Genomic DNA, 14,580 nt, shown 5'->3' on the forward strand with positions numbered 1-14,580 from the left:
GGTCATCATTTTGGAAAAAAAGCTACCTAAACCATACGGGACTTAGAAATGGGTTAAAACTGACAGGACGATACCAGATATCAAATTGTATGGTTAGGATGAATGTACTGTTAAACAGCAGCACCATTGGAGGAGTCATGCATGGTGAGGCAGGGGGATATCTGTACATTAATGGGCGATGCATTACTGGGGATCTTTGGCGCCACCTTTTGACCAGTTACAGTCGTCATCAACATTAAAAAAACATTTCCTTTTCCACTGCGTGAAAAAACAAATTGCACCCTATTTATAGAGTGGGAGACTACTTTTTGCAAGGATTTATATCTCCTGAAATTGCTTCTTCACAGATAAGCACCAGAATGTTTTTTTCCCAGATGGTAGTAGGGACAAAATCTCCTACCACTGATAATTCTGACCATACACAAATTTTTATTTTTCTGAGTCTTGCGATTTTACCGTATCAAAAATAACCAGTAAATCCTATTATTATCCTGCTACCCCCACTCTACCAAAACTCATGAAATGATACATTTGGAGGAGGAAGATTTCTAATTGATCCTTTATACCCACCAACCAGACCAGTATAAGAAGCTGTACGATGTAAAGCCTCTTTAAATGGGTACAGACTACTTCCGTTTATTGTAATAAGTATCTCATGAATTTGACTTTACACTTTTGCATGGTATTGATAGATTTTGAAAGTTAATTACTTAACACAATTCTTATTAAAATTGTTCATTATACAACCTGAATGTCCCAAGGTAGCACATTAGTACAAAAGACGCTGTATGATGTATTATTGTAGCAGTCAGATGTTATTTTAACCAATGTACAGGTTTACCTTTAATTTAATTCTACAAACATAATCAAAATCACTTGTGAAAAAGACATTTAGTCATTTACTAAGGCAGATACAACCTGTGGAAGCACAGCTAAAAGCATACCATCACCCATTATAGAGTGACCCATTGTCTTTGTAACTGAGTAATCACAACTAAGTGCAATTTACTATAATGAAACTGTACACAGAAACTGTAAAGGCAAAGGTAATTTATTATGATGAAATGCTTCCAAAATGCCCAGTGTGCTTCAGCGTTTCTCCTTTTCTCCAGTCGTCGACAGGTCCTGTGTTTATTAGGTGATCTGTGATGTAGGAGATCCTGAGAATGGCTGCTGCTCCAAGGATGATTGGCAGGTGGCTTTTCCCAGGAACAGCGGGCTGGAGATGTAAAGGTGGGATGGAGAAAATAAAGTGTAGGGGAATACAGAGTACAAACAACCATAAGAAACACACGGCCCATGGCCATATGTCCACAAGACAACCACCCGCCCAACCCGAGAGGGAGCCCACGAGGGACTAAGGGGGGCCCAACCCCTGTAAAAGGAGGTCCGCAGAGGGGGGACAGACAGCGAGCCCCCCAGTCCCTCCCGCAAGCCCTCCACCGAGGGAAGCGGGTCCAGGGCCAAAGGGCCCCATCAACCGGGAACACTCCCCTGGCGGACGGTCCCCCCAGCCCGCTCCCCGGCAGGACGGATCACCGCCCACTGTAGCGACCCGGCACGTCCCCCCCCTCCCCGACACTGCAGGATGATCTAAGGGAGACCCATACAAACAAAGTGCACCCCCCCCCCCCACCACCCAGGAGCGGACCTGCGTCAACTGGGGAGCGGCAGACCCCCCGCCCAGCCCAGACCGAACCCTACAATTCGCCTAGAAGGGCTCAGAGCATCCCTAGATACCCCGGACCGCCTGCCAGGGCCCCACCACGGCGCAGCAGAGCCAAGGACCACCCAGCCCGCAGCCCACAAGAGGAGACGGCCCACACCGGCCAGGGCCATCTTCTACCTGCTGGGCCACCCCACACGCGCAGGGCCAGAGACAGAGAGTTAGGGGGGACCCCTCAGCCCCCACTGATTCCCCGTCCCATGTTAATGTGAAGTGTGCATGTACAAGTGTGAGAGAGTTGTGTGTTTATGTCTACAATGCATTAAAATTAGTGGGTGCAGTTCGAGTATGAGGGTCCCACCACTGGCAGATGGCAGAGTCCCCCATCCCCCTCCCTGCACCCCAAGGCCCTAATGTAGCATGGACTGTGTATATAACTAAAGTGCAAAAAGCAGGTGAACAGTCGAGGCACGGGCACCCCACCGCTGGCAGACGGCAGAACCCCACCTGCCTATACCCACCTCCTCAGCCCTAGTGTCATGTGGTGTCTAATGTGCAAGTAAAACCTCCCCACTGCCCCTCAAAGCTCTAGTGTTGTATGAAATGTGGTGTCCGGCCCAGGGGAGCAATAAGGGCGTGCAGGAGTGGGCCCCCCCGGCACCGGGGCCAGATCCCCGACTGGCCCCGATTAGTCCTCATCCCCGACCCCACACAACCGGCAGGGGCGGCCAACCGAGGGGGTTCAGGGGCGCCACATTAACAATTGTTAATAAACATTCCACTATACATCTCAAAATTTAGCACACTTAATTCATTATCTTTGATACTGTTTCAAACATTTAATGTTCCCCAAACAGCAGCAGAAGAACCACAGCTTCATCTTCCTTGTATTTTGGCTCTTCTCTGTGTCAAGAGCTCTACAAGCTCAACTTTAATATTAATTTTCCACCACTTCTACATCTTCTATCTATACCAGACCCACATCTATCTCTACACCGCCAGTTTCCTCTCTGAAGAGTCTCAGAAACAATGCCAGCATTGCCTATCACTCTCACACCCTCCCCTCCCTTACACCAGTCCGTCACACCTCCCAGTCCCCCCATAACCTCCCCAGCCTGGACAGTGGGGGGTGTCGCTGGTGAGCACTCCTCCAAACCTTTCCTCTCTCCCCAGTCGATCACCTCGTCCCACAGGTCCCAGGCTCCCCAGTGCTGGTCGTTGGTCCAGGAAACAGCTTTCGGAATTTTCATTCTGGTTAACATAATTAACTAGCCGTCTGTGATACTCTCAAAGCCAAACTAGACACTGTGTATTTTCAACGTACTCCAGACATTTGCTAAATGCTATTCACCAAGAATGCCTATGGAAAGGGATGGAGCCTTCATTGGCTGCTCGTGGCATCGAGGCTACTCCGATAGAAGCGGCCAAATTGCTAAAACTGTTTCACAACCTATACAGTAACGCTGGCGAAATCAGGACGCTGCTTCGGTACGTTATAACATCGCCATGGTAATGAACCCAGCAAACGGTTAATCTTACTTCAACAACATGGGACATTTAAAAAGTAAACGTATAGGGGCTCTTTTCAGAATAACATCTTCAGATGAAACGCATTACGACAGACCGGATGAGTAAAACCAATCATATCAACCATAAGGCTTGTTGTTTTTAAGTTTAACACAATTATTTTCTCTTACAATTTAAATATAAACAATCACATTACGAAAAATGGCCACAGCATCTACAGTTTAAGCTACTAATTTTAAATATATTTCAATTATATTTTGCGGCAATATTTGCATGAACTATATCACGACATACAATGAAATATATAATTAACTATGCTAACAAAACATAATCTGAAGAAATAGCAAGAAACATACGAAGAGATGCTTCTCACCGCTGCGCCATCGCTCTGTCAGAAAGTTTATGTTCAAACTGCACTGATTTTGTTTCTATGGAAACCAGCGAAAGTTTTCATTGGTCGAAAGGATGAAGATATGTACTGACGCCATTTTCAACGAATGAAAACGAGAATTAATTGTCAGGGCGGGACGAATTTGAAGGTGAACCAATCAATAGTAGTATGTTTAGCTCGTGCTTGTTTTGGCTGAGCGTGATTGGATTTGTTGATCTAACCGCCTTCAAGCCCGTAAACCATGTATCTACTTGTCAATGGGAAACCACGCAGTTCTGTCTATTAATACTGACTGTAATTTTTTTATGACATTATGTCTTTGCTATGCAGTATTACGGTAATACGTAATACCGCGATGTTTGGGGTGCCCCGCTGTTTTTTTTCCACAGCTGGTGAACGCAATTAGCATTTTAGCCACGTTGGTAGGTCCGCTTTTGAGAAAGAACACTATAGTTCTTGTTATTCACATTCTGTGTCCTGGTGTTTTTAATTTCTCATAATGTGAACAAAGATATGTCATATACAAGTTTTTTGAGAGACTAAATTTTGGTTTGATTTATAATTTATTTAATGGTAAATAAAGTTCTTATATAGCTATTTTAGAATTAGTGCAGTCTTTCGTTTAGAATTAGCGCAATATTCTTAAAAACTGCATGTTCAAAGCAAACGCCATGCCATAATAACTGCTTTACAGATATTTCATTCAGGAATCTATGGAGGGTATACTGTAGGTAGGCCTGTTTGTGTGTGTGTGTGTGCGCGCGTTTGGGTGGGTGGTTATGTACATAGTGCTATAAAAACATGTTATTTTGACTTTGTAGGGACATGTTTTCGGTCCCGAAAGTAAGATACTGAATTTTATTAAATTCTGTGAATGCAGTCAAATGAATAATTCAAAAAGTCTTGCATTTTGTTTGGTTGCTTACTGTTACTGCTTGGTAACTACTGCAATGTTTAAGGTTGCCATAGTTAGGATTGGGGTTACGCCCATACAAATGAATGGAGAATCTCCACAAAGATTCAAATACCTAATCTGTGTGTGTGTGTGTGTGTGTGTGGAGTAGGTGTATATTACATTGTGGGGACCAAATGTCCCCCACAATGTGACAAAAACCCCGTTATTTTGATGTTTTGGGGGGCATTTTCAGGTACTCACAAAGATCTGTAAATACAGTCAAAAAACTAAAAATGCCAAAAGTCTTGTATTTGGTTTGGTTACATATGGTTAAGGTTAGGGGTTGGTAGGGGTTAAAGTTGTCATGTTGGGATTACAGTTTTCCCCATAGAAATGAATGGAGAGTCCCCACGAAGATATGATTACACAGCTGTATGTGTGTGTGTGTTGTGTGTGGTATCAGATCAGTCCCTGAGAGTTCAGTAGTCAGGCGTCATGTTTCTGAGTCTGGTTGTGGAGGCCTGAATGCTTTTCCAGATGCCAGAGTGAAAAGATTATGTGAGGGGTGGGTGCGGTCATCCACAATGTTGGTGGCTTTGCGGATGGAGCGTGTGATGTGAATGTCCATGATGGAGGGGAGAGAGACTCTAATAATCTTCTCAGCTATCCTCACTATCCGCTGGTCTTATGATCTGAGGCGAGGCAGTTCCCAATTCAGACCGTGATGCAGCTGCTCAGGATGCTCTTGTCTAAGGAATCAAAAATGTGGTTCCATGGGGTTCCAGACAGTGACCTTTTTTGGAGACAGTGAGACTAAATTTTATACCTAGGTGCACCAGTTATGACATTGGTCAGGTAGGCTGTGGTTTGTTAGTTGGTGACAAGTGGCTGGTGATCCATGCAACCCAAGCAGAAGTGAGCAGAACTTGTATCAGCCAAATAGACAGGAGAAAGCGGATTTTTCATTGGACTTCAGGACTCCTGAGTAACAGATAAAGACAGAGAAACAGCAAAGTTATGGAGAATCAGGAAGTAAGTGCCAGTCTGCGCAGATCTGAGGTCAGTGAGACACACATAAGGCTCCTCTGATGCTCCTCTTCATCCGCTGATGGGCCTCCAGGTGAGAATCACAAATCAAACATAATAACAACTGACACAAAGGCCTGAGGTCAGACCCTCTGTATGCAGCACACAGTGTGTCTGCAGTCTCACCCTCACATCGTGTATGATGACATTTCTGCTTTTTAGATTAAGTGCCTGTCTGAGAATAACTTCTGCATCATGCTAATTATTTAGCTGTTTCGTGCTCATGGGCAAAAGAAAAATGAGGATTAAGTTAAATATATCAGAAATAAATTTCTAATGTGGCTCAAGGCCACAGTAAAGTGGACCATCACATCAAGTAAGTACAAAACTGCCTTTACTAATACGCTAAGGGTTAAAACAACATATAAGATGTGCATAATCTGACAGTATATCAGCGTGAGAGCAAGGCTGGCCCTGGAAGTGGTGTGCATGCAATGGCAGAGCAAAGTTAGAGACACCCGCTAAAAACTTTCATTTCATCTCACTTGCTCCTTTCTTCTTTTTCCTTCATTTTCCTTCTTTTTTTCCCTCCTAATCTGTCCATCCTCTTCGGCCAGCTCACCCACTGCAATACTTTACGGGTTAAAAATGAAATAAATAAATTTTTTTAATTTAAAAAATGAAATCGATCAACATGAGAGGCCTATACAGAGTTTATAGAACCCCTCATGGTAAAGCAAACATGTTTGTCACAGCAGTGCATTCAGACCATGATTCTGCTAAAGCTGCCGGACAGGACAAAGGGAAAAAAAAAGAAGAAGGTGGGGGTCAGTGCAGCAGTGGGTAGTTCAGGTCCAGAATGTAAAAATCCAGACCAAGATTTAGTTTCAACCAAACAGCTGAGTACTCTGTATCAGTGTCATTCTTAAAGTCGTGTTTCAACTTCTGGCAAAGTTCTCCCAGGAGCCTATCTCTGTTGTATGTACAGTCGGCATGTAATTCATTCCTGCCCAGGTCCCTGACAAACAGTTGGAGGCAGAATTACTTGTTATCAGAGTATGAATTTTTACACACACCAGCAGCTGTGACAGAATAAGATATTTCCTTTATACTGCTGCCACATAGTGGACACAAAGAAGACTGCAGTCAATTCTAAAATCAGTCGGTCAACATGCTACCACCACAGACTATAATCGGGAAGTGATCAAACTTCATGGAACAATATGAATATAAACAAACAGATGTAGTAAGTATATTGTGCAAAATGTATCTTCATCTTAACTACGCTGAATGGTGGAGTCCCAGAGTAAGTGATCCTCACCTGGAGGCCCATCAGTGAAGAAGAGGATGAAGAGGAGCATCAGAGGAGCCTTATGTGTGTATCGCTGACCTCAGATCTGTGGAGACTGACACTGACTTCCTGACTCTCCTTAACCTCACTGCCTCCCTTTTTGTGGGTTTTAAATGTTTTAAAAATCATCCATCTATCTTTGATTTTCATAAACTGTTTGTGCACTGATGCATTTCCTGTCTATTTCTTGTCTGTTAAAAGGAAAACAGTTTGATGCTGCTGTTGTCCTGCTCTTACCAGGAATAAATATTTTGATTTCATCTAGAACCTTATCATTTTAGAAACATGATTTCATAGCAAAATTATTGATAGCTGGTCTTCACAGTGAATCATTCATGCTCACAGAGTTTAAACTACAAACAAATTAATCAAATAAGTCTAGTTCTTTTCTAAACTGTTACTTCCTCATATTGCAAATGAGCAAAGAGCAGTGAAATCAGACTTATTCTGAAAAGCAGAAAAGTCGTCATACAGGATGTGAGTGTGAGACTCTGCAGAAACACTGTGTGCTACATACAGAGGGTCTGACCTCAGGCCTTTGTTTCAGTCTTTATTATGTTTTATACAGTTTTAAAATGTCACTGCAGTAGGTCCTTTTCATATGTGTGGATCAGCACAAATCATGAGGTCCGTTAGGAAGGTGTCTGTATGACAGGGGTGGGGGTATCCTGGGGGGGGGGGGGGGATGGGTGGGGGCAAAGTCAGGTAATTCACTTCATCTGGGTCTTATCAGCAGTCCTGTGTTTCTCTCAGCACCACAATGATGTTTCACACATAATGGGGTCCGTGGGCCTCCTCAGTTATATTCAGGCTTTCAAAGTTCTTCAATCATAAAAAGTCACATGGATCTGACACTCTGACACTGTTATATTAATTTGTTTAAATTCATTGAAAATACTATATATTACAGCTAGTATTTGGATCCGTCTGCTCTTTATCCGTTCCTCACTGGCATACCTGGGTGTCTGTGCAGTGCTTTCCGGAAGCAACAGAACCATTCATAAGGGAATCTATGTGTGGCTGCCCTCTAGTGGATACACAAAATTCGGCTACTTAAGTAGCTTGACTATATTTCCCTCCTAGTTTAGTTTAGTTCCTAATTTAATTTAACAGATGAAACTGAAGGCAGAGCTGGAAATTAGTTTAGTCATGACTTCAGAAGTTACGCTGACATGGGATTCTGTACAATCAGAGATGAAGCTGCTGGATGGGATGGTCATCGCCTGCTTTTTCTGACTGATGTAGGTCTGGATGTAAAGTTACAAACTGCTTAATGTGTATCAATCTGTTTTATAATGTTCACACAAAAAAAGTGCTTTTAATGTGTCTGCACCTTGTATCTCCCACAATGTGCTTCTGCATTTGATATCTTCTTGACTTGGGGATAAAGAGATTTAACTGGATGGATTTTACTTTTGTGAAGCACTACAGTCCAAAGCTGAACTGATTGTTCAAAGCTTTTTGGTTTTTAAGCAAAACTACTTCATTTAATTTATCTGAAACCCACTTTGCGCCTTTCTAGACTCAACAAAGCATCATTGCCAACAAAATAAGTGAGTTACAGTTAAATCAGGTAAAGAAGTTTCATTTGGAATTTACTGATCCAGGTTTTCAGCACCACGGACAGCAACTAGACTTACTGTCATTTAATGGGAGTGAAAGCAGAAACCAATAGATCACACAGGGATATTTTCATTTGATGGTGTCTTTCTTTTTACTTTTGATATGCCGTCTTCCTCCTTAGCTGATATGTGAGGCTGCTGTCAGCTGAGACAAGCTGGTGTGATTTTACGCAGAGTGATAAGTGGGCGGTCCTGTTTTCGTGTGTTACATTTTCATTTGATGTTGGCCAATATGTATGTGGTACTGTTTCCTCCTTAACTGATATGCACAGGCTGTTGTTAGCAGAGACAAGCTGGTGTATTTGTACCGCAGATTGAAAAGTGGGCGTTCCCGATTACATCACTCTTTTAAAGAGTCCCTGATTGGTGGGCTCTGACGAGGAGGGGTGACCTAAAAACTCCAAACCATTTATCCATCCATCCATCCATCCATTTTCCAAACCGCTTATCCTACTGGGTCGTGGGGGGTCCGGAGCCTATCCCGGAAGCAATGGGCACGGGAACAAACCTGGATGGGGGGCCAGCCCATCGCAGCCAAACCATTTAAGTTTGTGAAATTCATTTTTAATAATTACCAATTTCAGAAAAATATGAAATGTTTTGTAAAGTATCAATTTATTAATCATGTATTTAAACAAATTATGACCAGTATAAAAGACACATACAAAACTGTACAAAAGTCTTGGGCTGTCGAAGAAAATGATGTTCAAATGATCTTCATCTTGGTCTAGAATTATAATATTTTGTCCGTCAAAGTGTGGCAGCTCAGTCATTTCAAAATCTCTTCTAAAGTTAGTAAAACATTTGCACCAACCATCCAATAGACCTATATCTTTTTATAACACAACTCCTATGGCTAATCAATGCATCATTAACATTTTGTCACGGGAGACGGCAGCGATCGCGGGCAGAGCGGCGATCATGCAGGCAGGCGGGTAAGAAGCAGGCAGACAGCCGAGAATCAGGGCAAACGAGGGGTTTAATCTCAGGGACGAGGGCACGAACATCAACTGACATCAATGACGGACAAAGGACTCGGGTAAGACACGGACTGAAATACACAGGACTGAGCAAATTAACTAGATACAGCTGGGTACAATCGGGAGAAAACACGTGGGTAATCAGGGGGCGTGGCACACAGGAGGAGCGGACGAGCCGGGCATGACACATTTGTTTAATTTAATTAATTAATTAAGTGAGCTGGTGGCAGAATTTAACAAATACATGGAATGGCTGGGGTGCCCCTGAGGAGAGGTTTAGGATCCAAAGCGTGGTTCACCTAGCGATCCAACAAGGCATCAGTAACTTTATGGAGAAAAGAAGAAATTCTTGTTAGTTTTTATTGTGTCACTTTTAATTTGCATATATTTTTATGATAATTGTGTTTTTGTTCTGAGCAAATATACACAACCCAATTAAATAGCATTAAACGTTTTCTTTGATGGCCCAAGACTTTTGCATAGTACCATATTTTTTCAGAATCAAGAGACAATTTAATAAAAACCAGTCTTACCTTCACAAGATAACGATTATTAAACATTAACCAGCAGGTGGCAGCAAAGCACTTGTGAATAAGTGGCCAATACGTGGTTGTACAGGTTGCCAGCAGATAATCATCCCCTCTGTTTAACTGACTCTCATGCTATGACTGTACAGACTGAGCAGGGCTGAGTGAGAGAGGCCTCACTGCAGTTAGCATAACCGTTTATTTTACAGCTCGTCTGACTCATTCTGCTCCACGAAGGTCATCTCCTCTGCCAGCTTCCTCTGATCCAGGGAGACCCTCTGCTTCTCTCTGATTGGTTCCCGCTTTCTACAGGAGGTCCAGTGCAGCTGAATGGTGATGATGGTGCAAATCAGGTAAAACACACCAGTCCCAGCTTTCAGTACAGCATCCAGAACCTGCTCCCACCTGTGAGACATATAATACACCAGTGTGTCTGTCAGTCACACATATCACATTTAAACCTGAAGAACAAAACAGTGAATCTATTCTGACTGAAGTAAGTAAGACTAAGAAAAGGTCACTCTTGAAACTGAAATATAAATTATGAAAGATATTCTACAGAGAAAATGATTAGATGGAGAACAATGAATTAGTGTTCACATCCCAGGGCACTGATAGTGAACAGGTGAGATAAATGATTTTATTAACATATTTTAATGTATCTATTGTATCAGGGTGGCATGGTGGTGCAGTGGTTTGCACTGTCGCCTCACTCCTCTGGCACGTGTACTCAAGTCTTCGCTGGAATTCCGTGTGTATGGAGTTTGCATGCTCCCCCTGTGTCATTGTGGGGTTTCCTCCAGGGACTCTGATTTCCCCCCACAGTCCAAAAACATGCTGAGGCTAATTGGAGTTGTCAAATTGCCGGTAGGTGTGCTTGTGCGAGGGAATGGAGTGTGAGCGTGTTCTGCAATGGGTTGGCACCCTGTCATGGGACGTTCCCTGCCTTGCGCCCATAGGGACCCTGAGTTAGACAAGCAGTTTCAGACAATGGATGGATGCAGCACTGGAACAGATATTACAGAGTACAACTGTAACACTGGTCTACGCTGCAATGAAAAACCACCTACAGACATGTTAGTCAGTCTGCACACCATTAGTAACAATTCATCCTCACAAAGATGAAAAAATGCCTGAATTATGTTGCAAGCTACATGGATTTGTCTGGATTTGTATACAAAATAAGTGACTGGCTGTATGTCTGTGGAAAATGCTGTGATTTTTGTCATATTACAGACTGATCATAAACTAGAAGACACACATTCAATATTAAAGACACCAATTAGCCTGACTGTGCGTTTTTGGATTGTTGGAGGAAACCCACACAGCATGTGGAGAACATGCAGACTCCACACAGACAGAGCAGAAGCCAGATTCAAACCCCTAAACATGGAGGCGTGAAGCAACAGCGCCGCCTACTGGACCACCGTGCCACTATCATTGAAACAATAATCCCAATAAATAACTCTGTTTCACAACAGCTGATAAATAGGGGATTATCCCCACAAAGAAGCACAAACCCCTTCGTGAGTGAAACTGCTGGGTTGATTAGTATGTATCTATTTATATTCAAGCATAAATAATTCACAGGCAGATTTAAATCAATTACTTATGTTTAACAGTAATATGAACTGGAATCTGCAGGATTCCACAACCAGCCACCAATACCAGCCAGTGTCCTTCCTCTCCAGCCCACTCATTGTCACAATGAAGGTTTTATTTTCTGTGTCATCCCTGATCAGAACAGGCCTCCCATGCAAACTCACTGATCTCTCTGATGCACAGGAGCCCCCAATCTTACACCACATCCTTTGTCTTTTGTTGTTTCCATAGTAACACTGACACTGTCTCCATCCACACCCGTCACCTCCTGTTTGTCCACTGACAGCCCTGGAGGACTTCAACACACAGGTAAAACACTCAACGATTTGCACAGCAATGAAATGTTTATGAATATCAGCCCATTACAACATACATACTGTATGTAAATGTTTGGCCAACCCCTGACATTTTTTAACATATTGCTTATCATATTTAACCTCATGAAGTCGCCCGATTTAACTGACACTGTTACTTCTTCCAAGTCTCGTTTATCATATTGAATTAAATTAAAATGCAGATTTTTAAAATATTAAAACATTTTTCCATCAGTGTTTGTGTTAAGGTCCTTCCTTTTTGACTCAGTGACATGTTACATACTGTGCATCTCATTGGCTACAGTCTGCAGTACAGACATCTTACCATCAGTGACTGACAGATTAACCTGATCAGAGAGGCTCCACTGATCTTCACACCACACCAGTACCGATCGGAATCCTCAGCTGTCAGATTGTTGATGGTCACAGTGAAGACTCGCTGGTCAGGATCATCTCTGACTCACACTTTACCCTCCTGTGGAGAGTCAGTGTGTACTATGGGAGTACATGACCTCACATTATACCCTCTGCACCAGTACGGGACTCCACTCCAACAACCGCTGCAAACACCGCGCCTCCCTGAGAGCCATCACCCATCAGCTCATCAGCCACTGCAACCAACTGCAAAGACCTCCCTCTTTCCTGCATCCAAGTAAACCAATTCCTTTCCTTTCTAACAACCTAAACTGTCCTATTCACCTGCTATATTCCTTTAGGTTTATATTCCTACAAACTGCTTGCTTTGCAGAACAGTTTTTCCATTTTTAGGTTAATCATTTTAAATCTGGTCACTGCATTTTCATGATTACATCGTTTGTGTCTTTTCCGTTATTTCATGTTTATTGTTTGTTAGGTATAATGTCTGTCTTATGTTAGTTGTAGGAATAAATGTATGTCTTTTTACACAACTTCAGCCTCCGTCATTGAGTGCTCACAATAGTCCCTGCCTCTGCGATCTGGCTACTACGCTCTGAAACCTCAAACTCGCCTGAAATATCGCGAGACTCTCTCTCATTGGCCGTGAGGGGAGCTTCGCTACCGATCGTTTACATTACCTGGTGACCCAGCTCGCTGGACGAGCCTACTAACCCAGGTTATTAAGCGATACGGGTTATTAATGAATCCCATTTAAGTCTCACATTAACAGACTCACTGGGATTCGCATTTGTGTTTGGAGGAGCCGACCATTCGGCATAACAATTGGTTACTAATCAGCATCAAATAATAATTAATTAAAAGTTAATTAATTTCAAAACATTTTGGTGGAGATATTAAAATATACCTGAGCTAATAATTCCTACAGCTGTCAGATTGTTGATGGTCACAGTGAAGACTCGCTGGTCAGGATCATCTCTGACTCACACTTTACCCTCCAGTGGAGAGTCAGTGTGTACTATGGGAGTACATGACCTCACATTATACCCTCTGCACCAGTATTTCACATGAGTTTTATATCTGTCACCATAGGAACATGGGATTGTTACAGATCATCCTCTCTGTACACAGGCCCATTTCACTGTAGACACACTGTCAGCACCTGTAGGGAAAATAATTAACTGAATAAGGATTTTCCATCTCATGACATCTCTAAGTAATTATGCTTGGTTTGTGTAATACTTAGATTAGGTCATGTGTAATTAACAGAACAGTGATGATGTATAAAAGTCAAAGACCATCATTTTACTATAAGAACAAGGAAAACAAAACTAGTGTCTGATCTTGGGAAGGGCTTCAGCAGGATGTGGGATCGGGAATCTGAGCCTGGCAGTGTGTTCTAGGGTCTGAGAGGAAAACCAGGACCTTAAATCCCTAGTAAAAGGCCTAGATGAGGGTTTCCGGTAATGGCGGCTTGCTGAGAAGACGTGCCCACTTCTGCTCCGCTATGTTTCTGTAAAATCCTGAATAATACTCGTTTATTGGACGTTGAACAAGACCAGTAGTGATGCCTCTCTCGCAAAAGAAACTTGGTAAAAACATTAGTAGACCGACTCAGTCGAAATTGTCTAACTTCACTTCTAAGTCGAGCTCCGAGGCTAGCTGTGAAGCTAATGTTAGTGGTGAAGATAGCGAGAATAATACCAACACCTGTCAGGTGATGGAGGAGAAAATTGACAAGCCAAATGAGAGGGGAAAGACGGTCGAAAGCTTAGACGCAGTACTGGCGGCTATTGCAAACTTGAAATCGGATTTTTCCTCCAAACTGGACGGTATTTTGTCAGCAATAGAGACTGTGAGGAAGGATGTTAATGAGTGTGCTAAGCGGGTCGGTGAGGCGGAGGCCCGGATATCTGCAGCAGAAGATAGTATCACCACCTTGGAAGCAAAGGCACGGACTCTTGAAAATAACAACAAAGATCTCGAAGACAAAGTGCTGGATCTGGAGGCCAGATCGCGACGTTCTAACTTGAGACTTGTTAACCTGCCCGAGGGCGCGGAAGGAGAGGACGCGTGCGTCTTCTTGGAAAACTGGCTGCCGGAGGCTCTGAACTTGGCACCGCTACATACCGCTCTGACGCTGGAGAGAGCTCATCGGATCGGCCAGAAGAATACGTCAAACACCGCTGCACCGAGGACAATGATCATGAAGTTCCTAAATTACAAGGATAAAATGACCGTGATAAGAGCTGCCAGGGCAAAGGGACAGATTCTTTTCAAGAACCGTCCGGTGAGATTTTATGA

The 14,580-nt window shown here is 43.0% G+C and overlaps 1 protein-coding gene and 1 long non-coding RNA gene across 2 annotated transcripts in view; one reads left to right on the plus strand and one right to left on the minus strand.

The window, feature by feature from the left end:
• The window catches only part of LOC125728831 (uncharacterized), a 109,739-nt gene that overhangs the window by 81,205 nt on the left and 13,954 nt on the right, over window positions 1–14,580 (plus strand). The gene's annotated exons all lie outside the window — the stretch shown is intronic.
• On the minus strand, window positions 1,046–3,584 carry LOC125728832 (uncharacterized). The gene is made up of 3 exons (XR_007389410.1): window positions 3,550–3,584; window positions 2,823–2,917; window positions 1,046–1,219 (listed from the first exon to the last, which is right to left on the minus strand). It is a non-coding gene; the product is annotated as an uncharacterized LOC125728832 (long non-coding RNA).

The sequence above is a fragment of the Brienomyrus brachyistius genome, unplaced genomic scaffold (assembly GCF_023856365.1).
Source record: "Brienomyrus brachyistius isolate T26 unplaced genomic scaffold, BBRACH_0.4 scaffold358, whole genome shotgun sequence".
In the NCBI taxonomy this organism is placed as follows: Eukaryota; Metazoa; Chordata; class Actinopteri; order Osteoglossiformes; family Mormyridae; genus Brienomyrus; species Brienomyrus brachyistius.